This window comes from Podarcis melisellensis (assembly GCF_964234715.1).
Source record: "Podarcis melisellensis genome assembly, chromosome: Z".
NCBI lineage: Eukaryota > Metazoa > Chordata > Lepidosauria > Squamata > Lacertidae > Podarcis > Podarcis melisellensis.
The window spans coordinates 4,002,440-4,029,211 of record NC_138547.1 but is presented as its reverse complement, the minus strand read 5'-3'; the positions used below and the strand labels follow the sequence as shown (position 1 = coordinate 4,029,211).

The following is a 26,772-nucleotide window of genomic DNA, read 5'->3' as shown; positions in this document are numbered from 1 at the left end:
CTGTTCTCATCTTGAAGCAAAGTTCTTAACCTGAGGTACTATTTCTGGGTTAGTGGAATCTGTAACCTGAAGCGTATGTAACCTGAAGCGTCTGTAACCTGAGGTACCACTGTATGGCATTTGAGTTGAAAGGTACATCTTACTGAACAGGTCTACCAATTCATAAGGCAGGAGGGAAGCTTGCATAATTAAATGCTCCTGGGCGCAAAAAGAAATCATTGCACTTAAAATCTAGCATGCCAGTGGAAGAAAGATGCTAGGATATTCTCCATGACAGGCCAGATTTACTTTGTGCAGAGTAAATCTTTTTGACATGGAAGCACATTTCATCATGTTCATTGCATGTCAAGGCCCCACCACCCCCTCCTTCGGTGAATAAAGACACGTGGACACCAGCATTCTAGGTTAATGGGCTAAGAAAGGCCACAACTTAATTGGTTACAGAACGTGTGCGGTATTGGCTTTAGGCATTGGACCCAAGATGACTACAGTGGTACCTCAGGTTAAGAACTTAATTCGTTCTGGAGGTCCGTTCTTCACCTGAAGCTGTTCTTAACCTGAGGTACCACTTTAGCTAATGGGGCCTCCCACTGCTGCTGTGCTGCTGCTGTGCAATTTCTGTTCTCATCCTGAAGCAAAGTTCTTAACCTAAGGTACTATTTCTGGGTTAGCGGAGTCTGTAACCTGAAGCGTATGTAACCTGAGGTACCACTGTACAGTGGACGCTCGGGTTGCAAATGTGATCCGTGTGGGAGGCACGTTCGCAACCCGCAGCGCGATTTAGCGCTTCAGTGCATACACCGAAACCCAGAAGTAACCCATTCTGGTACTTCCGGGTTCAGCGCAGTGCACAACTCTCTCTCTCTCTCTCTTAAAGATTTTCTTGTTTTACAGAATAAAGTGTAATGCCTCGTATTTTTTCCATGTAACATTTTTACAAATCCATTTCATTTGTTGAGACATTAGGGGGAGAAGAAAAAAAGGGGGTGGAGGGAGGGAAGATGGGTGGGGGTGGGGTTGGGTGGCAATGTTTCTATTATGCTTAATGTGTGTAGGGTTTGGTGTCAGCATTGCTTGTGCTGTTCACTTGTGTTCCTTTGGTGGTGAGAGAGGTTGGGGTTGGCCTAGGGTGTGGTTGTTCATTTGTGGTTGGCTGTGGTGGTCTTTGTTTTCATGTGTGAGTGGGGTGGGTGGGTGTTTTGGATCAGGTTAGCCATATTGATTTATGTGCTGTCGGTGGATTTTTGTCATTGTCTTGTTGGGCTGTGTATGTGATAAAGGGGAGCCATACCAGGGTGAAGGCGTCTTCTTCTGTTTGTCCCCATGTCAGTTTCAGTTTATTGGTTAATTTTTCTAGTAGGGCTGTTTCCCATACTATTTGGTACCATTGGTCCATGCTTACTCCTGACAGGACTCTCCAGTGTCTGGTTATGGTGTTTCTGACTGCTGAAAGTAGGTGGGTTATGAGTTCTTTGAGGTGTAAATGGGCATTGTTGTCTTAGAACATGTTTAGTAGGGCCAATTCTGGGGTGATGTCTAATACTTGGAGGTTTTGTCCTGCATGGTGGAATAATGGGTGGTACGCCAGGGGTATTAGTGGGGATGGGGTTGGGGATAGTTTGCCTATTTCTGTTTTCCATGCTTTGAGCATGGTCTGGGTGTACCTGTTAAGTGTTGTGGGAATTTTCTTTAGTTTGTTTGGGAGGAGTGGGTATGTTGTAGTGCAGGCATTTTCAATTGTGTCCCTCTCTAGGTGTACCCATTGTTTTTTCTCAACTTGAGTATATATGGGATTATATGGCATATTTGGTTGGCAATGTAATATGCTTCTATGTTGGGGATTCCCCATCCTCCTTCTGAGGTGGGGAGGTGCAGGTATTTGGGGCTTATTCTTGGTTTTTGATGTGAGAAGATAAAAGAGTGTAGTTTTCTCTGCCAACTGTGGAGTTGGGTTGAGGGGATCCAGATTGGGAGGGTTTGGAATAGGTAGGTTAGTTTTGGGAGTGTGATCATTTTGATCATGGCTATTTTGTCTGAGAGAGTGAAATTCATGTTATTCCATCTCTTTAGGTCTTTGTTAATTTGTCACCACAGGGGCTTGTAGTTGTAGAGGTACAATTTATTGAGGTTTCTGGTTATTTGTACCCCTACGTATCTGAACTTGGTGTGGCAAAGTTTTATTTTGGTGACCTTCATGAGTTCTTTTTGGACGTGAGGAGGGGTGTTGAAGCATATAAAATTTGCTTTAAAATTTTGTAAAATTTACCTGTAGGCCTGACACCCTTGCATGACTGTATTCTCTTGAGCTTCAGAAAGAAAGAGTTCTGAAAGGGAAAATCACTGAGGACAATTTCTGATAAATAGCCAAAGCTTGAACAGATTATCAGCAGGGCTAAAGCTCACAATGTGTGTAAGGCTTATTAGAAGTGTTCAAAATAACCAAAAGGAGGGTAGTTTTGTGTGTGTTTTGCTGTGTTCAGGAAATGATAGGTTCACGCTGTGAAGGACAGAGAAGTGTTAGCAGGTGACAGGGAGCAGACAGGATTGCTTCAGTCTTCTCACACAATGGAAACTGTGCTTGACCTCATAAAAGCAGATTAAGTGATAAATGGACAGAGTTGCATCCCAAGATAGGTGAAAAGGTGATAAAACCAGCTTAGGTTAGATTTCTTTTCAAAACTATAACTAGTATTTTTTTTTAAGTAAACAAAGGAATTGTAAGGCACAGGAAAAATATTATTTACAACTTTAAAAAGAGATACAAGGGAAAACTAAGAAATGAAAGAATGTGAGGGGCGAAATCAAGTTTATTTACCTTTCAGCCAACAAGTCTTTGGATGTGAAAAGGAGCACAGGAAATGACGGTAGGTGGATATGAAGTCTGCTTCAAGCAGATTGAAGAATAAATACAGAAAATAGAAGGCTGGGATTTCTGTTGCCGAAGTTGTTGTTTGTTTGGTTGCTTGTTTGTTTTCTATACCGCCCTATACTCGAAGGTCTCAGGACTGTTCACATAAAATATCAAATACACAAAATCAAAACAATAACATCCCAATAACCCCACTCCCAAAAAAGAGCCAGCATTTTTAAAAGGGTATAGGATGTAGATCAGACAGGCAAAGGCCTTGTTAAAAAGGGACGTTTTTGCCTGGTGCCTAAAGTATATAGTGAAGGCGCCAGGCAAACCTCACTGGGGAGAGCATTCCACAGGTGGGGAGCCACTGCAGAGAAGGCCCCTTCTTGTGTTGCCACATGGGTGAGACACACAAAGAAGGGCCTCAGAAGATGATCTCAGGGTTCGGGTAGGTTCGTATGGGAGGAGGCTTTCCTTGAAGTATTGTGCTCCTGAGCTGTTTAAGGCTTTATAGGTCAACATCAGTACTTTGAACTGGTCCCAGAAACTAATTGTTGTTGTTTTTTTAAATGATATTTATTGAAATTTTACAGGCAAAAGAAAGTTACAGAATAAGAAAAGAAAAAGAAAAAAGATACAAAAATACAAAGAAAAAATACAAAATACATTAAAAAAAATTAAAAACAGATCAATCTTTTCGTGTCTTATATTTCATTTACTTGTTTCCTGACTTCCTCACACCTCTCTTTTTTGTATTCCAGTTCACATAGTTAATTCAGCAAATCCTTTCCCTCTTTGTTTTTATCTTAATTCTATATCTTAACATATTAAAACTTCGTATCTTCATCTGATTATCAATCCATTTTTACATATTCTTTTTAGCTTTGTTGTTATAGCCGTTTCGTTTCAATCCAACAGGATTTTAACATTCATTAATTTTACATTGTTTCTGTAAATAGTTTTTGAATTTCTTCCAATCTTCTTCCACCAACTCTTCTCCCTGGTCTCGAATTCTGCCAGTCATTTCCGCCAGTTCCATATAGTCCATCACTTTCATCTGCCATTCTTCCAAGGTGGGTAGATCTTGTGTCTTCCAGTACTTTGCGATGAGTATTCTTGCTGCTGTTGTAGCGTACATAAAGAAAGTTCTATCCTTCTTTGGCACCAATTGGCCGACCATGCCCAGGAGAAAGGCCTCTGGTTTCTTCAGGAAGGTATATTTAAATACCTTTTTCAATTCATTATAGATCATCTCCCAGAAGACCTTAATCCTTGGGCATGTCCACCAGAGGTGAAAGAATGTACTTTCATTTTCTTTACATTTCTAACACTTATTGTCGGGCAAATGATATATTTTTGCAAGCTTGACTGGTGTCATGTACCACCTGTATATCATTTTCATAATATTCTCTCTTAAGGCATTACATGCCGTAAATTTCATACCTGTGGTCCACAACTGTTCCCAGTCAGCAAACATTATGTTATGTCCAACATCTTGTGCCCATTTAATCATAGCAGATTTAACCGTTTCATCTTGAGTATTCCATTTCAACAGCAAGTTATACATTCTTGATAATATCTTAGTTTTGGGATCTAGCAGTTCTGTTTCCAATTTTAATTTTTCCACCTGGAAACCAATTTTTTTGTCCAAATTGTAAGCCTCCCTTATTTGATAATAATGAAGCCAATCTTGCACTTTGTCTTTTAATTTCTCAAAACTCTGCAATTTCAATTTGTCACCTTCCTGTTCCAAAATCTCCCAATATTTTGGCCATTTGGCCTCCATATTGAGCTTTTTCTGAGCCTTCGCTTCCATCGGTGATAACCACCTTGGGGTTTTATTTTCAAGTAAGTCTTTATATCTTGTCCATACATTAAACAATGCTCTTCTGACAATATGGTTTTTAAATGCTTTATGTGCTTTAACCTTGTCATACCACAGATATGCATGCCACCCAAAAACGTTATTGAAACCTTCTAAATCCAAAATGTCTGTGTTCTCAAGAAGCAGCCATTCTTTCAACCAGCAAAATGCTGCTAATTCATAATAGAGTTTAAGGTCTGGCAGGGCAAATCCACCTCTATCCTTTGCATCAGTTAATATCTTAAATTTTATTCTGGTCTTCTTGCCCTGCCAGACAAATCTAGAAATATCTCTCTGCCACTTCTTGAAACAGTCCATTTTGTCCAAAATTTCAATGATTGAAATAAAAATAACATTCTTGGCAATGTTATTTGAACATCTTTATAACAACAATTCGACCAGACAAGGAAAGCTTCAAGTTTGACCATATTTCAAGATCCTTTTTCACTTCTGACCAACATTTCTCGTAGTTATCTTTAAATAAATTTAAGTTCTTCGCGGTCATATTAACCCCCAGGTATTTTACTTTCTTAACCAATGTTAAACCCATCTCCTTCTGAAACCTCTCTTTCTCAATCGGTGTTAAATTTTTCTCAAGAACCTTAGTCTTTAATTTGTTCAACTTAAATCCTGCCACTTGACCAAATTCCTGAATCAATTCTAATACAGTGGTGCCCCGCTAGACGAATGCCTCGCAAGACGAAAAACCCGCAAGACGAAAGGGTTTTTCGGTTTTTGCGACGCTTCGCTAGACGATTTTCCCTATGGGCTTGCATCACAAGACGAAAGCCCATAGGGAAATCTCGGGGACCTTTTTTTAAATGCTGGCGGTGGGGAGCAAAGCCTTCCCCCCCCTCCGGACTTCAGAAGAGGTCCAGGAAGGCCGGCGGGGGCGAAAGGCTTTGCTCCCCACCGCCAGCATTTTAAAAGCGGTCCGGGATAGCAGGGAAGCGCTTCCCGCTATCCCGGACGGCTTTTGAAGGCAGGCAGGGGGGGCAAAGACTTTTTCCCCCCCTGCCTGCCTAACCGGGGGCTTTTAAATCGCCCCGGGACTGTCCGGGGCGATTTAAAAGCCCCTGGACGGCTTTTGAAGCCTCCCCCCCGCCCGGCTTCGGGGCATCATCCCGATGCCGGGCGGTGGGGCAGGAACGCCTCCCCCAGCCGCCCGGCTTCGGGGCATCGTCCCGATGCCGGGCGGTGGGGCAGGAACGCCTCCCCCAGCCGCCCGGCTTCGGGGCATCGTCCCGATGCCGGGCGGTGGGGCAGGAACGCCTCCCCCAGCCGCCCGGCATCGGAACGATGTCCCGAAGCCGGGCGGCCGGGCGGGAAAGCCTCCCCCCCCCGCCCGGCTTCGGGGCATCATCCCGATGCCGGGCGGTGGGGCAGGAACGCCTCCCCCAGCCGCCCGGCTTCGGGGCATCGTCCCGATGCCGGGCGGTGGGGCAGGAAAGCCTCCCCCAGCCGCCCGGCATCGGAACGATGTCCCGAAGCCGGGCGGCCGGGCGGGAAAGCCTCCCCCCCCGCCCGGCTTCGGGGCATCATCCCGATGCCGGGCGGTGGGGCAGGAACGCCTCCCCCCCCCGCCCGGCTTCGGGGCATCGTCCCGATGCCGGGCGGTGGGGCAGGAACGCCTCCCCCAGCCGCCCGGCATCGGAACGATGTCCCGAAGCCGGGCGGCCGGGCGGGAAAGCCTCCCCCCCCGCCCGGCTTCGGGGCATCATCCCGATGCCGGGCGGTGGGGCAGGAACGCCTCCCCCCCGCCCGGCTTCGGGGCATCATCCCGATGCCGGGCGGTGGGGCAGGAACGCCTCCCCCAGCCGCCCGGCTTCGGGGCATCGTCCCGATGCCGGGCGGTGGGGCAGGAACGCCTCCCCCAGCCGCCCGGCATCGGAACGATGTCCCGAAGCCGGGCGGCCGGGCGGGAAAGCCTCCCCCCCCCGCCCGGCTTCGGGGCATCGTCCCGATGCCGGGCGGTGGGGCAGGAACGCCTCCCCCAGCCGCCCGGCTTCGGGGCATCGTCCCGATGCCGGGCGGTGGGGCAGGAAAGCCTCCCCCAGCCGCCCGGCATCGGAACGATGTCCCGAAGCCGGGCGGCCGGGCGGGAAAGCCTCCCCCCCCCGCCCGGCTTCGGGGCATCGTCCCGATGCCGGGCGGTGGGGCAGGAAAGCCTCCCCCAGCCGCCCGGCATCGGGGCATCGTCCCGATGCCGGGCGGTGGGGCAGGAACGCCTCCCCCAGCCGCCCGGCATCGGGGCATCGTCCCGATGCCGGGCGGTGGGGCAGGAAAGCCTCCCCCAGCCGCCCGGCATCGGAACGATGTCCCGAAGCCGGGCGGCCGGGCGGGAAAGCCTTTGTCCCCCCTGCCTGCCTTCCCAGGGGCTTTTAAATCGCCCCGGACAGCGGAGAAGTCCTCCGCTGTCCCGGGCGATTTTAAAATGCCGCCCGCCAGAAGAGGTCGGGGGAAGGCTTTTTCCATAGGAACGCATTAATTGATTTTCAATGCATTCCTATGGAAAACCGTGCATCGCAAGACGAAAAACTCGCAAGACGAAGAGACTTGCGGAACGAATTAATTTCGTCTTGCGAGGCACCACTGTACTCTTTTAGTACTAGATTCTGGCTCCTGTAATGTCAATACTAAATCATATGCAAACGCTTTAAGTTTATACTGTTTAGCTCCAACCTGAATACCTTTGATCAGCTGGTTTAGCTCCAACCTGAATACCTTTGATCAGCTGGTCCCTTCTAATCATGTTTAGCAAAACCTCCAGGACCGAAATGAAAAGCAATGGGGAAATTGGGCAGCCTTGTCGTGTCCCTTTCTCCATCTCAAATTCTTCTGTCACCACGTTGTTAACTATCAATTTGGCCTTTTGTTCTGAGTAGATTGCACCTATACCGTTTTCAAAACCTTGACCAACCCCCATCCCCTGAAGATTTTTCTTCATAAAACTCCAAGAAATATTATCAAAAGCTTTCTCCGCATCAACAAATATCAAAACTGCTTTAGTATCAATGTTCACTTGCAGCTTCTCTAAAATGTTAATTATGTTTCTCGTGTTGTCAGACAAGTGTCTACCCGGGAGAAAGCCAACTTGGTCTTTATGTATCTCCTCAACTAGTACTTTTTTCAATCTTTTAGCCAGAATATCTGCAAAAATTTTGTAATCCACGTTAAGTAGGGATATGGGGTGGTAGTTCTTAAGTTGTGTTTTTTTCAGACTCAGTTTTCGGTATAAGTGTAATATAAGCTTCCTTCCACGACTCTGGCGCTTTTTCCCCCTCCAAAATTTCATTACAAACCTCCTTTAGTGGTTGAATTAACCAATCTTTCAAAGATTTATAATATTTTGAGGTCAATCCTGGTCCCAGAAACTAATTGGTAGCCAGTGCAGTTGGACCAGGATTGATGTAATATGTTCAAACCGTCTTGCTGCAGTGAGCAACCTGGCCACTGTATTCTGCACCAGCTGAAGTTTCCGAACCTTCTTCAAAGGCAGCCCTATGCATAACGCATTGCAGTAATCTAACCTTGAGGTTACCAGAGCATAGGCAACAGTAGTTAGACTATCCCTGTCCAGATAGAGGTGTAGCTGGGCCACCAGCCGAAGCTGATGGAAGGCACTCTGGGCCACTGAGGTGATCTAAGCCTCAAGCAACAGCAAAGGATCCAGAAGTACCCCCAAGCTACAAACCTACTCCTTCAGGGGCGGTGTAACCCCATCCAGAGCAGGCGACCTCCCAGGGTTAAACAACATGGGGGATAGAATTGAGCCCTGCGGAACCCCTGTTGGAGGTTCCACGGGGCTGAAAAGTAACACCCTCCAGGAGCGACCATCCAAGTAGGACTGGAACCATCGCAAATTGGTGCCACTTACTCCTAGTTCAGAGAGTTGCTCCAGAAGGATACTGTGGTCGATGGCATCGAAAGCCGCTGAGAGGTCGAGAAGAATTAACAGGGACATGTTTCCCTTGTCTCTCTCTTGACAGGTCATCACCCGGGGTGACCAAGACAGTTTCTGTGCCAAAACCAGGCCTAAACCCTGATTGAAATGGATCCAGAAAATCAGCTTCTTCCAAGAACACCTGGATCTGGTCTGCGACCATTCGCTCCAGAACTTCACTCCAGAAGTTAGAAAAACCAAGATTGGGAAGATTTTAACATAGGTAAGACTTAGAAGTGAGAAGGGTAGGTGGATCCATGGGGGAAAGAAGGCTGTGCATGTGATAAAGAGCAAAGAAGAGGGGGAGAAGACAACATAGTTCCTTTTAATTTTATCTTATCTCAGGTTGCCTTGTTGACAAAAATGCTTTGCAGCCATTTCGTGATACCTTCTTGGGGACTATAGATAAGCTCCTTTGCTAATGGGCAGAACTTCATTTTATTTATAATGTGGCTTCCAAGGAGTAGAATAACAAACTCTCTTGAGCAGCTGGCTTAAAAGTGGTGGCATTTGGCATATGAAGCTAGGAAGAGGCATTATTATTATTATTATTATTATTATTATTATTATTATTATTAATACCCCACCCTTTTCCCTGATGGGAATCAAGGCAACTGACAAGCATTCCAGGAGCCACTTCAGACTGGTGAAGTTAGAACAGAATGAAGGCACGGAAATTATTGAACAAGAAAAGATTTGGAAGCCACTAGAATCAAGAATTGGTTCTGGGGGGAGCAAAAAAAGGAGAAATTAACTGAGAAAGCCAAAAGAAGCAGCAGCAAAAAGCAACCAACTAAGGGTGAGAGTATTATAACTAATAGTAGTTACTGGGCAACTGCAGAAGAGGGTCACCAAAATATTGTTGAGTTTTTATTCCTTCAGATGTGTATAAATTCAGAAGCACTTCTGTTCCCAAGGTAATACATTTAGAATAGCCATTTTAAAATCTGATGCATCAAACTGCTTCCTTTGTCTTGTAACAGTTGCCTTGCTGATTTCAGTGTGAAAAAAACAAATAAGGCATTTTGAGGATGAACCTACTGATAGCAATGGTAGAGGCATTGGAGTGAACAGAGGTTTTCACCATTTTGTCGGCCATTTTTAAGCAAAAAAAAAAAGGCCAGCAAACGTTTCAGCAATACATATTCATAATTAGGAAGGATGAGCCTTGACCATTTTTTCCTGTACATAAAGGGAATAAAATTTTGTCTCCTAATGGTAAGGCTGAAATGACTGAGAAAATATTTGAAATCTTATGAATCCTGACTCTGGTTCATTTTGTGAACATTTTGGAATAGAGGTCTGTACCCCTATATCCTGTAGATAAAGGAGGCATGTAGCTCCCAATTTTCTTTGCCTGGGGTGCAAATATTTGAAACTCTCTGGCCATTTTCACTCATACATAAGAGGGTGGCTGAACATTCCACTAATGACCAGAGGGATGTGGTGGGGCTCACAAGATAAGGCTGAATTGACTGAGAAGTTATTGAAAGCTTAGGAATCCTGCCTGGTCATTTTCACTCGTAAATAAGAGGGTGGCTTATTGTTTCACTAATGACAAAATGGGGCACACAAAATCATAACAACCCACATTTGTGAAACATTTTGGAATAGGGATCTGTAACCCTCTATCCTGTAGATAAAGTAGGCATGTAGCTCCCAATTTTCTTTGCCTGGGGTGCAAATATTTGAAACTCTCTGGCCATTTTCACTCATACATAAGAGGGTGGCTGAACGTTTCACTAATGACCAGAGGGGTGTGGTGGGGCTCACAAGATAAGGCTGAATTGACTGAGAAGTTATTGAAAGCTTAGGAATCCTGACTGGTCATTTTCACTCGTAAATAAGAGGGTGGCTGAACGTTCCACTAATGACCAAATGGGGCACACAAAATCATAACAACCCACATTTGTGAAACATTTTGGAATAGAGATCTGTACCCCTCTATCCTGTAGATAAAGGAGGCATGTAGCTCCCAATTTTCCTTGCCTGGGGTGCAAATAGGTCTGTTTAATGCTGTGGAAGACGATCCATTAATGCTGAGACTTTATTAGAAATTTAATTTGTCCAAAATTGTATTACTGGCTTTTTGGTGAAAACTTGAATGATAGGGTTGATAGCTGCTGGGTTTCCTGTATTTCAGATAGTTGGACTAGGTGACCCCAGGGTCTCTTCCAACCCTGCAAATCTATGGTTGTATGGAAGGAAATGGTCTGCAAGGATTGGAGTGGGTATTTAGGGGTTTCCACCATTTTGACAGCCATTTGTAAGCAAAACTTCAGACATGCTAAAGTCCAGCAAACGTTTAAGCACATACAAATTCATAATTAGTAGGAATGAGCCTTGACCATTTTTTCCTGTACATAAAGGGCAGAAAACTTTGTCTGCTAATGGTAAGGCTGAAATATTTGAAACTCTCTGGCCATTTTCACTCATACATAAGAGGGTGGCTGAACGTTCCACTAATGACCAAATGGGGCACACAAAATCATAACAACCCACATTTGTGAAACATTTTGGAATAGAGATCTGTACCCCTATATCCTGTAGATAAAGGAGGCATGTAGCTCCCAGTTTTTTTTGCCTGGGGGGCATATATTTATAACTCTCTGGCCATTTTCACTCATACATAAGAGGGTGGCTGAACGTTCCACTTATGACCAGAGGGGTGTGGTGGGGCTCACAAGATAAGGCTGAATTGACTGAGAAGTTATTGAAAGCTTAGGAATCCTGACTGGTCATTTTCACTCATAAATAAGAGGGTGGCTGAACGTTCCACTAATGACCAGAGGGGTGTGGTGGGGCTCACAAGATAAGGCTGAATTGACTGAGAAGTTATTGAAAGCTTAGGAATCCTGCCTGGTCATTTTCACTCGTAAATAAGAGGGTGGCTGAACGTTCCACTAATGACCAAATGGGGCACACAAAATCATAACAACCCACATTTGTGAAACATTTTGGAATAGGGATCTGTACCCCTATATCTAATGACCAGAGGGGTGTGGTGGGGCTCACAAGATAAGGCTGAATTGACTGAGAAGTTATTGAAAGCTTAGGAATCCTGACTGGTCATTTTCACTCGTAAATAAGAGGGTGGCTTATTGTTTCACTAATGACCAAAATCATAACAACCCACATTTGTGAAACATTTTGGAATAGAGATCTGTACCCCTCTATCCTGTAGATAAAGGAGGCATGTAGCTCCCAATTTTCTTTGCCTGGGGTGCAAATAGGTCTGTTTAATGCGGGGAACACAATCCATTAATGCTGAGACTTTATTAGAAATTTAATTTGTCCAAAATTGTATTACTGGCTTTTTGGTGAAAACTTGCATGATAGGGTTGATAACTGCTGGGTTTCCTGTATTTCAGATAGTTGGACTAGGTGACCCCAGGGTCTCTTCCAACCCTGCAAATCTATGGTTGTATGGAAGGAAATGGTCTGCAAGGATTGGAGTGGGTATTTAGGGGTTTCCACCATTTTGTCAGCCATTTGTAAGCAAATCCTCAGACATGCTAAAGTCCAGCAAACGTTTAAGCACATACAAATTCATAATTAGTAGGAATGAGCCTTGACCATTTTTTCCTGTACATAAAGGGCAGAAAACTTTGTCTGCTAATGGTAAGGCTGAAATATTTGAAACTCTCTGGCCATTTTCACTCATACATAAGAGGGTGGCTGAACCTTCCACTAATGACCAGAGGGGTGTGGTGGGGCTCACAAGATAAGGCTGAATTGACTGAGAAGTTATTGAAAGCTTAGGAATCCTTACTGGTCATTTTCACTCGTAAATAAGAGGGTGGCTGAACGTTCCACTAATGACCAGATGGGGCACACAAAATCATAACAACCCACATTTGTGAAACATTTTGGAATAGAGATCTGTACCCCTCTATCCTGTAGATAAAGGAGGCATGTAGCTCCCAGTTTTTTTTGCCTGGGGTGCAAATATTTGAAACTCTCTGGCCATTTTCACTCATACATAAAAGGGTGGCTGAACGTTCCACTAATGACCAGAGGGGTGTGGTGGGGCTCACAAGATAAGGCTGAATTGACTGAGAAGTTATTGAAAGCTTAGGAATCCTGACTGGTCATTTTCACTCGTAAATAAGAGGGTGGCTGAACGTTCCACTAATGACCAAATGGGGCACACAAAATCATAGCAACCCACATTTGTGAAACATTTTGGAATAGAGATCTGTACCCCTATATCCTGTAGATAAAGGAGGCATGTAGCTCCCCGTTTATTTTGCCTGGTGTGCAAATATTTGAAACTCTCTGGCCATTTTCACTCATACATAAGAGGGTGGCTGAACGTTCCACTAATGACCAGAGGGGTGTGGTGGGGCTCACAAGATAAGGCTGAATTGACTGAGAAGTTATTGAAAGCTTAGGAATCCTGACTGGTCATTTTCACTCGTAAATAAGAGGGTGGCTGAACGTTCCACTAATGACCAAATGGGGCACACAAAATCATAACAACCCACATTTGTGAAACATTTTGGAATAGGGATCTGTACCCCTATATCTAATGACCAGAGGGGTGTGGTGGGGCTCACAAGATAAGGCTGAATTGACTGAGAAGTTATTGAAAGCTTAGGAATCCTGACTGGTCATTTTCACTCGTAAATAAGAGGGTGGCTGAACGTTCCACTAATGACCAAATGGGGCACACAAAATCATAACAACCCACATTTGTGAAACATTTTTGGAATAGAGATCTGTACCCCTATATCCTGTAGATAAAGGAGGCATGTAGCTCCCAATTTTCCTTGCCTGGGGTGCAAATAGGTCTGTTTAATGCTGTGGAAGACGATCCATTAATGCTGAGACTTTATTAGAAATTTAATTTGTCCAAAATTGTATTACTGGCTTTTTGGTGAAAACTTGAATGATAGGGTTGATAGCTGCTGGGTTTCCTGTATTTCAGATAGTTGGACTAGGTGACCCCAGGGTCTCTTCCAACCCTGCAAATCTATGGTTGTATGGAAGGAAATGGTCTGCAAGGATTGGAGTGGGTATTTAGGGGTTTCCACCATTTTGACAGCCATTTGTAAGCAAAACTTCAGACATGCTAAAGTCCAGCAAACGTTTAAGCACATACAAATTCATAATTAGTAGGAATGAGCCTTGACCATTTTTTCCTGTACATAAAGGGCAGAAAACTTTGTCTGCTAATGGTAAGGCTGAAATATTTGAAACTCTCTGGCCATTTTCACTCATACATAAGAGGGTGGCTGAACGTTCCACTAATGACCAGAGGGATGTGGTGGGGCTCACAAGATAAGGTTGAATTGACTGAGAAGTTATTGAAAGCTTAGGAATCCTGACTGGTCATTTTCACTCGTAAATAAGAGGGTGGCTGAACGTTCCACTAATGACCAGATGGGGCACACAAAATCATAACAACCCACATTTGTGAAACATTTTGGAATAGAGATCTGTACCCCTATATCCTGTAGATGAAGGAGGCATGTAGCTCCCAATTTTCTTTGCCTGGGGTGCAAATATTTGAAACTCTCTGGCCATTTTCACTCATACATAAAAGGGTGGCTGAACGTTCCACTAATGACCAGAGGGATGTGGTGGGGCTCACAAGATAAGGCTGAATTGACTGAGAACTTATTGAAAGCTTAGGAATCCTGCCTGGTCATTTTCACTCGTAAATAAGAGGGTGGCTTATTGTTTCACTAATGACCAAAATCATAGCAACCCACATTTGTGAAACATTTTGGAATAGAGATCTGTACCCCTCTATCCTGTAGATAAAGGAGGCATGTAGCTCCCAATTTTCTTTGCCTGGGGTGCAAATATTTGAAACTCTCTGGCCATTTTCACTCGTAAATAAGAGGGTGGCTGAACGTTCCACTAATGACCAAATGGGGCACACAAAATCATAACAACCCACATTTGTGAAACATTTTGGAATAGGGATCTGTACCCCTATATCTAATGACCAGAGGGGTGTGGTGGGGCTCACAAGATAAGGCTGAATTGACTGAGAAGTTATTGAAAGCTTAGGAATCCTGACTGGTCATTTTCACTCGTAAATAAGAGGGTGGCTGAACGTTCCACTAATGACCAAATGGGGCACACAAAATCATAACAACCCACATTTGTGAAACATTTTGGAATAGAGATCTGTACCCCTATATCCTGTAGATAAAGGAGGCATGTAGCTCCCAATTTTCCTTGCCTGGGGTGCAAATAGGTCTGTTTAATGCTGTGGAAGACGATCCATTATTGCTGAGACTTTATTAGAAATTTAATTTGTCCAAAATTGTATTACTGGCTTTTTGGTGAAAACTTGAATGATAGGGTTGATAGCTGCTGGGTTTCCTGTATTTCAGATAGTTGGACTAGGTGACCCCAGGGTCTCTTCCAACCCTGCAAATCTATGGTTGTATGGAAGGAAATGGTCTGCAAGGATTGGAGTGGGTATTTAGGGGTTTCCACCATTTTGTCAGCCATTTGTAAGCAAAACTTCAGACATGCTAAAGTCCAGCAAACGTTTAAGCACATACAAATTCATAATTAGTAGGAATGAGCCTTGACCATTTTTTCCTGTACATAAAGGGCAGAAAACTTTGTCTGCTAATGGTAAGGCTGAAATATTTGAAACTCTCTGGCCATTTTCACTCATACATAAGAGGGTGGCTGAACGTTCCACTAATGACCAGAGGGATGTGGTGGGGCTCACAAGATAAGGTTGAATTGACTGAGAAGTTATTGAAAGCTTAGGAATCCTGACTGGTCATTTTCACTCGTAAATAAGAGGGTGGCTGAACGTTCCACTAATGACCAGATGGGGCACACAAAATCATAACAACCCACATTTGTGAAACATTTTGGAATAGAGATCTGTACCCCTATATCCTGTAGATGAAGGAGGCATGTAGCTCCCAATTTTCTTTGCCTGGGGTGCAAATATTTGAAACTCTCTGGCCATTTTCACTCATACATAAAAGGGTGGCTGAACGTTCCACTAATGACCAGAGGGATGTGGTGGGGCTCACAAGATAAGGCTGAATTGACTGAGAACTTATTGAAAGCTTAGGAATCCTGCCTGGTCATTTTCACTCGTAAATAAGAGGGTGGCTTATTGTTTCACTAATGACCAAAATCATAGCAACCCACATTTGTGAAACATTTTGGAATAGAGATCGGTACCCCTCTATCCTGTAGATAAAGGAGGCATGTAGCTCCCAATTTTCTTTGCCTGGGGTGCAAATACTTGAAACTCTCTGGCCATTTTCACTCGTAAATAAGAGGGTGGCTGAACGTTCCACTAATGACCAAATGGGGCACACAAAATCATAACAACCCACATTTGTGAAACATTTTGGAATAGAGATCTGTACCCCTCTATCCTGTAGATAAAGGAGGCATGTAGCTCCCAGTTTTTTTTGCCTGGGGGGCATATATTTGAAACTCTCTGGCCATTTTCACTCATACATAAGAGGGTGGCTGAACGTTCCACTAATGACCAGAGGGGTGTGGTGGGGCTCACAAGATAAGGCTGAATTGACTGAGAAGTTATTGAAAGCTTAGGAATCCTGACTGGTCATTTTCACTCATAAATAAGAGGGTGGCTGAACGTTCCACTAATGACCAGAGGGGTGTGGTGGGGCTCACAAGATAAGGCTGAATTGACTGAGAAGTTATTGAAAGCTTAGGAATCCTGACTGGTCATTTTCACTCGTAAATAAGAGGGTGGCTGAACGTTCCACTAATGACCAAATGGGGCACACAAAATCATAACAACCCACATTTGTGAAACATTTTGGAATAGGGATCTGTACCCCTATATCTAATGACCAGAGGGGTGTGGTGGGGCTCACAAGATAAGGCTGAATTGACTGAGAAGTTATTGAAAGCTTAGGAATCCTGACTGGTCATTTTCACTCGTAAATAAGAGGGTGGCTTATTGTTTCACTAATGACCAAAATCATAACAACCCACATTTGTGAAACATTTTGGAATAGAGATCTGTACCCCTCTATCCTGTAGATAAAGGAGGCATGTAGCTCCCAATTTTCTTTGCCTGGGGTGCAAATAGGTCTGTTTAATGCGGGGAACACAATCCATTAATGCTGAGACTTTATTAGAAATTTAATTTGTCCAAAATTGTATTACTGGCTTTTTGGTGAAAACTTGCATGATAGGGTTGATAACTGCTGGGTTTCCTGTATTTCAGATAGTTGGACTAGGTGACCCCAGGGTCTCTTCCAACCCTGCAAATCTATGGTTGTATGGAAGGAAATGGTCTGCAAGGATTGGAGTGGGTATTTAGGGGTTTCCACCATTTTGTCAACCATTTGTAAGCAAATCCTCAGACATGCTAAAGTCCAGCAAACGTTTAAGCACATACAAATTCATAATTAGTAGGAATGAGCCTTGACCATTTTTTCCTGTACATAAAGGGCAGAAAACTTTGTCTGCTAATGGTAAGGCTGAAATATTTGAAACTCTCTGGCCATTTTCACTCATACATAAGAGGGTGGCTGAACCTTCCACTAATGACCAGAGGGGTGTGGTGGGGCTCACAAGATAAGGCTGAATTGACTGAGAAGTTATTGAAAGCTTAGGAATCCTTACTGGTCATTTTCACTCGTAAATAAGAGGGTGGCTGAACGTTCCACTAATGACCAGATGGGGCACACAAAATCATAACAACCCACATTTGTGAAACATTTTGGAATAGAGATCTGTACCCCTCTATCCTGTAGATAAAGGAGGCATGTAGCTCCCAGTTTTTTTTGCCTGGGGTGCAAATATTTGAAACTCTCTGGCCATTTTCACTCATACATAAAAGGGTGGCTGAACGTTCCACTAATGACCAGAGGGGTGTGGTGGGGCTCACAAGATAAGGCTGAATTGACTGAGAAGTTATTGAAAGCTTAGGAATCCTGACTGGTCATTTTCACTCGTAAATAAGAGGGTGGCTGAACGTTCCACTAATGACCAAATGGGGCACACAAAATCATAGCAACCCACATTTGTGAAACATTTTGGAATAGAGATCTGTACCCCTATATCCTGTAGATAAAGGAGGCATGTAGCTCCCCGTTTATTTTGCCTGGTGTGCAAATATTTGAAACTCTCTGGCCATTTTCACTCATACATAAGAGGGTGGCTGAACGTTCCACTAATGACCAGAGGGGTGTGGTGGGGCTCACAAGATAAGGCTGAATTGACTGAGAAGTTATTGAAAGCTTAGGAATCCTGACTGGTCATTTTCACTCGTATATAAGAGGGTGGCTGAACGTTCCACTAATGACCAAATGGGGCACACAAAATCATAACAACCCACATTTGTGAAACATTTTGGAATAGGGATCTGTACCCCTATATCTAATGACCAGAGGGGTGTGGTGGGGCTCACAAGATAAGGCTGAATTGACTGAGAAGTTATTGAAAGCTTAGGAATCCTGACTGGTCATTTTCACTCGTAAATAAGAGGGTGGCTGAACGTTCCACTAATGACCAAATGGGGCACACAAAATCATAACAACCCACATTTGTGAAACATTTTTGGAATAGAGATCTGTACCCCTATATCCTGTAGATAAAGGAGGCATGTAGCTCCCAATTTTCCTTGCCTGGGGTGCAAATAGGTCTGTTTAATGCTGTGGAAGACGATCCATTAATGCTGAGACTTTATTAGAAATTTAATTTGTCCAAAATTGTATTACTGGCTTTTTGGTGAAAACTTGAATGATAGGGTTGATAGCTGCTGGGTTTCCTGTATTTCAGATAGTTGGACTAGGTGACCCCAGGGTCTCTTCCAACCCTGCAAATCTATGGTTGTATGGAAGGAAATGGTCTGCAAGGATTGGAGTGGGTATTTAGGGGTTTCCACCATTTTGACAGCCATTTGTAAGCAAAACTTCAGACATGCTAAAGTCCAGCAAACGTTTAAGCACATACAAATTCATAATTAGTAGGAATGAGCCTTGACCATTTTTTCCTGTACATAAAGGGCAGAAAACTTTGTCTGCTAATGGTAAGGCTGAAATATTTGAAACTCTCTGGCCATTTTCACTCATACATAAGAGGGTGGCTGAACGTTCCACTAATGACCAGAGGGATGTGGTGGGGCTCACAAGATAAGGTTGAATTGACTGAGAAGTTATTGAAAGCTTAGGAATCCTGACTGGTCATTTTCACTCGTAAATAAGAGGGTGGCTGAACGTTCCACTAATGACCAGATGGGGCACACAAAATCATAACAACCCACATTTGTGAAACATTTTGGAATAGAGATCTGTACCCCTATATCCTGTAGATGAAGGAGGCATGTAGCTCCCAATTTTCTTTGCCTGGGGTGCAAATATTTGAAACTCTCTGGCCATTTTCACTCATACATAAAAGGGTGGCTGAACGTTCCACTAATGACCAGAGGGATGTGGTGGGGCTCACAAGATAAGGCTGAATTGACTGAGAACTTATTGAAAGCTTAGGAATCCTGCCTGGTCATTTTCACTCGTAAATAAGAGGGTGGCTTATTGTTTCACTAATGACCAAAATCATAGCAACCCACATTTGTGAAACATTTTGGAATAGAGATCGGTACCCCTCTATCCTGTAGATAAAGGAGGCATGTAGCTCCCAATTTTCTTTGCCTGGGGTGCAAATACTTGAAACTCTCTGGCCATTTTCACTCGTAAATAAGAGGGTGGCTGAACGTTCCACTAATGACCAAATGGGGCACACAAAATCATAACAACCCACATTTGTGAAACATTTTGGAATAGAGATCTGTACCCCTCTATCCTGTAGATAAAGGAGGCATGTAGCTCCCAGTTTTTTTTGCCTGGGGGGCATATATTTGAAACTCTCTGGCCATTTTCACTCATACATAAGAGGGTGGCTGAACGTTCCACTAATGACCAGAGGGGTGTGGTGGGGCTCACAAGATAAGGCTGAATTGACTGAGAAGTTATTGAAAGCTTAGGAATCCTGACTGGTCATTTTCACTCATAAATAAGAGGGTGGCTGAACGTTCCACTAATGACCAGAGGGGTGTGGTGGGGCTCACAAGATAAGGCTGAATTGACTGAGAAGTTATTGAAAGCTTAGGAATCCTGACTGGTCATTTTCACTCGTAAATAAGAGGGTGGCTGAACGTTCCACTAATGACCAAATGGGGCACACAAAATCATAACAACCCACATTTGTGAAACATTTTGGAATAGGGATCTGTACCCCTATATCTAATGACCAGAGGGGTGTGGTGGGGCTCACAAGATAAGGCTGAATTGACTGAGAAGTTATTGAAAGCTTAGGAATCCTGACTGGTCATTTTCACTCGTAAATAAGAGGGTGGCTTATTGTTTCACTAATGACCAAAATCATAACAACCCACATTTGTGAAACATTTTGGAATAGAGATCTGTACCCCTCTATCCTGTAGATAAAGGAGGCATGTAGCTCCCAATTTTCTTTGCCTGGGGTGCAAATAGGTCTGTTTAATGCGGGGAACACAATCCATTAATGCTGAGACTTTATTAGAAATTTAATTTGTCCAAAATTGTATTACTGGCTTTTTGGTGAAAACTTGCATGATAGGGTTGATAACTGCTGGGTTTCCTGTATTTCAGATAGTTGGACTAGGTGACCCCAGGGTCTCTTCCAACCCTGCAAATCTATGGTTGTATGGAAGGAAATGGTCTGCAAGGATTGGAGTGGGTATTTAGGGGTTTCCACCATTTTGTCAGCCATTTGTAAGCAAATCCTCAGACATGCTAAAGTCCAGCAAACGTTTAAGCACATACAAATTCATAATTAGTAGGAATGAGCCTTGACCATTTTTTCCTGTACATAAAGGGCAGAAAACTTTGTCTGCTAATGGTAAGGCTGAAATATTTGAAACTCTCTGGCCATTTTCACTCATACATAAGAGGGTGGCTGAACGTTCCACTAATGACCAGAGGGGTGTGGTGGGGCTCACAAGATAAGGCTGAATTGACTGAGAAGTTATTGAAAGCTTAGGAATCCTGACTGGTCATTTTCACTCGTAAATAAGAGGGTGGCTGAACGTTCCACTAATGACCAAATGGGGCACACAAAATCATAACAACCCACATTTGTGAAACATTTTGGAATAGAGATCTGTACCCCTCTATCCTGTAGATAAAGGAGGCATGTAGCTCCCAGTTTTTTTTGCCTGGGGGGCATATATTTATAACTCTCTGGCCATTTTCACTCATACATAAGAGGGTGGCTGAACGTTCCACTAATGACCAGAGGGGTGTGGTGGGGCTCACAAGATAAGGCTGAATTGACTGAGAAGTTATTGAAAGCTTAGGAATCCTGACTGGTCATTTTCACTCATAAATAAGAGGTTGGCTGAACGTTCCACTAATGACCAGAGGGGTGTGGTGGGGCTCACAAGATAAGGCTGAATTGACTGAGAAGTTATTGAAAGCTTAGGAATCCTGACTGGTCATTTTCACTCGTAAATAAGAGGGTGGCTGAACGTTCCACTAATGACCAAATGGGGCACACAAAATCATAACAACCCACATTTGTGAAACATTTTGGAATAGGGATCTGTACCCCTATATCTAATGACCAGAGGGGTGTGGTGGGGCTCACAAGATAAGGCTGAATTGACTGAGAAGTTATTGAAAGCTTAGGAATCCTGACTGGTCATTTTCACTCGTAAATAAGAGGGTGGCTGAACGTTCCACTAATGACCAAATGGGGCACACAAAATCATAACAACCCACATTTGTGAAACATTTTGGAATAGAGATCTGTACCCCTATATCCTGTAGACAAAGGAGGCATGTAGCTCCCAATTTTCCTTGCCTGGGGTGCAAATAGGTCTGTTTAATGCTGTGGAAGACGATCCATTAATGCTGAGACTTTATTAGAAATTTAATTTGTCCAAAATTGTATTACTGGCTTTTTGGTGAAAACTTGAATGATAGGGTTGATAGCTGCTGGGTTTCCTGTATTTCAGATAGTTGGACTAGGTGACCCCAGGGTCTCTTCCAACCCTGCAAATCTATGGTTGTATGGAAGGAAATGGTCTGCAAGGATTGGAGTGGGTATTTAGGGGTTTCCACCATTTTGTCAGCCATTTGTAAGCAAAACTTCAGACATGCTAAAGTCCAGCAAACGTTTAAGCACATACAAATTCATAATTAGTAGGAATGAGCCTTGACCATTTTTTCTTGTACATAAAGGGCAGAAAACTTTGTCTGCTAATGGTAAGGCTGAAATATTTGAAACTCTCTGGCCATTTTCACTCATACATAAGAGGGTGGCTGAACGTTCCACTAATGACCAGAGGGATGTGGTGGGGCTCACAAGATAAGGTTGAATTGACTGAGAAGTTATTGAAAGCTTAGGAATCCTGACTGGTCATTTTCACTCGTAAATAAGAGGGTGGCTGAACGTTCCACTAATGACCAGATGGGGCACACAAAATCATAACAACCCACATTTGTGAAATATTTTGGAATAGAGATCTGTACACCTATATCCTGTAGATGAAGGAGGCATGTAGCTCCCAATTTTCTTTGCCTGGGGTGCAAATATTTGAAACTCTCTGGCCATTTTCACTCATACATAAAAGGGTGGCTGAACGTTCCACTAATGACCAGAGGGATGTGGTGGGGCTCACAAGATAAGGCTGAATTGACTGAGAACTTATTGAAAGCTTAGGAATCCTGCCTGGTCATTTTCACTCGTAAATAAGAGGGTGGCTTATTGTTTCACTAATGACCAAAATCATAGCAACCCACATTTGTGAAACATTTTGGAATAGAGATCTGTACCCCTCTATCCTGTAGATAAAGGAGGCATGTAGCTCCCAATTTTCTTTGCCTGGGGTGCAAATATTTGAAACTCTCTGGCCATTTTCACTCGTAAATAAGAGGGTGGCTGAACGTTCCACTAATGACCAAATGGGGCACACAAAATCATAACAACCCACATTTGTGAAACATTTTGGAATAGAGATCTGTACCCCTCTATCCTGTAGATAAAGGAGGCATGTAGCTCCCAGTTTTTTTTGCCTGGGGGGCATATATTTATAACTCTCTGGCCATTTTCACTCATACATAAGAGGGTGGCTGAACGTTCCACTAATGACCAGAGGGGTGTGGTGGGGCTCACAAGATAAGGCTGAATTGACTGAGAAGTTATTGAAAGCTTAGGAATCCTGACTGGTCATTTTCACTCATAAATAAGAGGGTGGCTGAACGTTCCACTAATGACCAGAGGGGTGTGGTGGGGCTCACAAGATAAGGCTGAATTGACTGAGAAGTTATTGAAAGCTTAGGAATCCTGACTGGTCATTTTCACTCGTAAATAAGAGGGTGGCTGAACGTTCCACTAATGACCAAATGGGGCACACAAAATCATAACAACCCACATTTGTGAAACATTTTGGAATAGGGATCTGTACCCCTATATCTAATGACCAGAGGGGTGTGGTGGGGCTCACAAGATAAGGCTGAATTGACTGAGAAGTTATTGAAAGCTTAGGAATCCTGACTGGTAATTTTCACTCGTAAATAAGAGGGTGGCTTATTGTTTCACTAATGACCAAAATCATAACAACCCACATTTGTGAAACATTTTGGAATAGAGATCTGTACCCCTCTATCCTGTAGATAAAGGAGGCATGTAGCTCCCAATTTTCTTTGCCTGGGGTGCAAATAGGTCTGTTTAATGCGGGGAACACAATCCATTAATGCTGAGACTTTATTAGAAATTTAATTTGTCCAAAATTGTATTACTGGCTTTTTGGTGAAAACTTGCATGATAGGGTTGATAACTGCTGGGTTTCCTGTATTTCAGATAGTTGGACTAGGTGACCCCAGGGTCTCTTCCAACCCTGCAAATCTATAGTTGTATGGAAGGAAATGGTCTGCAAGGATTGGAGTGGGTATTTAGGGGTTTCCACCATTTTGTCAGCCATTTGTAAGCAAATCCTCAGACATGCTAAAGTCCAGCAAACGTTTAAGCACATACAAATTCATAATTAGTAGGAATGAGCCTTGACCATTTTTTCCTGTACATAAAGGGCAGAAAACTTTGTCTGCTAATGGTAAGGCTGAAATATTTGAAACTCTCTGGCCATTTTCACTCATACATAAGAGGGTGGCTGAACGTTCCACTAATGACCAGAGGGGTGTGGTGGGGCTCACAAGATAAGGCTGAATTGACTGAGAAGTTATTGAAAGCTTAGGAATCCTGACTGGTCATTTTCACTCCTAAATAAGAGGGTGGCTGAACGTTCCACTAATGACCAAATGGGGCACACAAAATCATAACAACCCACATTTGTGAAACATTTTGAAATAGAGATCTGTACCCCTATATCCTGTAGATAAAGGAGGCATGTAGCTCCCCGTTTATTTTGCCTGGTGTGCAAATATTTGAAACTCTCTGGCCATTTTCACTCATACATAAGAGGGTGGCTGAACGTTCCACTAATGACCAGAGGGGTGTGGTGGGGCTCACAAGATAAGGCTGAATTGACTGAGAAGTTATTGAAAGCTTAGGAATCCTGACTGGTCATTTTCACTCGTAAATAAGAGGGTGGCTGAACGTTCCACTAATGACCAAATGGGGCACACAAAATCATAACAACCCACATTTGTGAAACATTTTGGAATAGGGATCTGTACCCCTATATCTAATGACCAGAGGGGTGTGGTGGGGCTCACAAGATAAGGCTGAATTGACTGAGAAGTTATTGAAAGCTTAGGAATCCTGACTGGTCATTTTCACTCGTAAATAAGAGGGTGGCTGAACGTTCCACTAATGACCAAATGGGGCACACAAAATCATAACAACCCACATTTGTGAAACATTTTGGAATAGAGATCTGTACCCCTATATCCTGTAGATAAAGGAGGCATGTAGCTCCCAATTTTCCTTGCCTGGGGTGCAAATAGGTCTGTTTAATGCTGTGGAAGACGATCCATTAATGCTGAGACTTTATTAGAAATTTAATTTGTCCAAAATTGTATTACTGGCTTTTTGGTGAAAACTTGAATGATAGGGTTGATAGCTGCTGGGTTTCCTGTATTTCAGATAGTTGGACTAGCTGACCCCAGGGTCTCTTCCAACCCTGCAAATCTATGGTTGTATGGAAGGAAATGGTCTGTAAGGATTGGAGTGGGTATTTAGGGGTTTCCACCATTTTGTCAGCCATTTGTAAGCAAAACTTCAGACATGCTAAAGTCCAGGAAATGTTTAAGCACATACAAATTCATAATTAGTAGGAATGAGCCTTGACCATTTTTTCCTGTACATAAAGGGCAGAAAACTTTGTCTGCTAATGGTAAGGCTGAAATATTTGAAACTCTCTGGCCATTTTCACTCATACATAAGAGGGTGGCTGAACGTTCCACTAATGACCAGAGGGGTGTGGTGGGGCTCACAAGATAAGGTTGAATTGACTGAGAAGTTATTGAAAGCTTAGGAATCCTGACTGGTCATTTTCACTCGTAAATAAGAGGGTGGCTGAACGTTCCACTAATGACCAGATGGGGCACACAAAATCATAACAACCCACATTTGTGAAACATTTTGGAATAGAGATCTGTACCCCTATATCCTGTAGATGAAGGAGGCATGTAGCTCCCAATTTTCTTTGCCTGGGGTGCAAATATTTGAAACTCTCTGGCCATTTTCACTCATACATAAAAGGGTGGCTGAACGTTCCACTAATGACCAGAGGGATGTGGTGGGGCTCACAAGATAAGGCTGAATTGACTGAGAACTTATTGAAAGCTTAGGAATCCTGCCTGGTCATTTTCACTCGTAAATAAGAGGGTGGCTTATTGTTTCACTAATGACCAAAATCATAGCAACCCACATTTGTGAAACATTTTGGAATAGAGATCTGTACCCCTCTATCCTGTAGATAAAGGAGGCATGTAGCTCCCAATTTTCTTTGCCTGGGGTGCAAATATTTGAAACTCTCTGGCCATTTTCACTCGTAAATAAGAGGGTGGCTGAACGTTCCACTAATGACCAAATGGGGCACACAAAATCATAACAACCCACATTTGTGAAACATTTTGGAATAGAGATCTGTACCCCTCTATCCTGTAGATAAAGGAGGCATGTAGCTCCCAATTTTCTTTGCCTGGGGTGCAAATATTTGAAACTCTCTGGCCATTTTCACTCATACATAAGAGGGTGGCTGAACGTTCCACTAATGACCAGAGGGGTGTGGTGGGGCTCACAAGATAAGGCTGAATTGACTGAGAAGTTATTGAAAGCTTAGGAATCCTGACTGGTCATTTTCACTCGTAAATAAGAGGGTGGCTTATTGTTTCACTAATGACCAAATGGGGCACACAAAATAATAACAACCCACATTTGTGAAACATTTTGGAATAGAGATCTGTACCCCTCTATCCTGTAGATAAAGGAGGCATGTAGCTCCCAATTTTCTTTGCCTGGGGTGCAAATAGGTCTGTTTAATGCGGGGAACACGATCCATTAACGCTGAGACTTTATTAGAAATTTAATTTGTCTAAAATTGTATTACTGGCTTTTTGGTGAAAACTTGCATGATAGGATTGATAGTTGTTGGGTTTCTGACAAATACTAAAACTTTGATTCTTGCCAGTAGTTCTGTTCCTAAGGTAATATATTAAAAAACCTGGTGTAGCAAACTTCTTCCTTTGTCTGTAACGTCTCCCTTAGTTACCTTCAGCTGCAATACTTTGTATTATCAGAGGCGGCGATTATAACTAACAAGTAACCTCTAAGTGGGACATAGGACTTTCCAATCAGAAGGTCGGTGGTTCAAATCCCCGTGACAGGGTGAGCTCCCATTGCTCGGTCCCTGCTCCTGCCAACCTAGCAGTTCGAAAGCCCGTCAAAGTGCAAGTAGATAAATAGGTGCCGCTCCGGTGGGAAGGTAAACAGTATTTCCGTGCGCTGCTCTGGTTTGCCAGACGCGGCTTAGTTATGCTGGCCACATGACCCAGAAGCTGTACGCAGGCTCCCTTGGCCAATAAAGCGAGATGAGCACCGCAACCCCAGAGTCGGTCACAACTGGACCTAATGGTCAGGGGTCCCTTTACCTTTACCTTTAATCTCTAACTGCTCTATACCAGCAATACAGTT

The 26,772-nt window shown here is 43.5% G+C and overlaps 2 long non-coding RNA genes across 2 annotated transcripts in view; both read left to right on the top strand.

Moving 5' to 3' along the window:
* The first annotated feature begins 610 nt into the window (after nucleotides 1-610).
* The window catches only part of LOC309361596, a 150,485-nt gene continuing 124,323 nt past the window's right edge, over nucleotides 611-26,772 (top strand). The window contains exon 1 of the long non-coding RNA XR_014164546.1: nucleotides 611-705. This is a non-coding gene — a long non-coding RNA (uncharacterized lncRNA). The remainder of the gene's footprint in view (nucleotides 706-26,772) is intronic.
* LOC309361660 lies at nucleotides 3,250-9,556 on the top strand. Its single transcript, XR_014164580.1, has 3 exons — nucleotides 3,250-3,302; nucleotides 8,708-8,884; nucleotides 9,272-9,556. It is a non-coding gene; the product is annotated as an uncharacterized lncRNA (long non-coding RNA).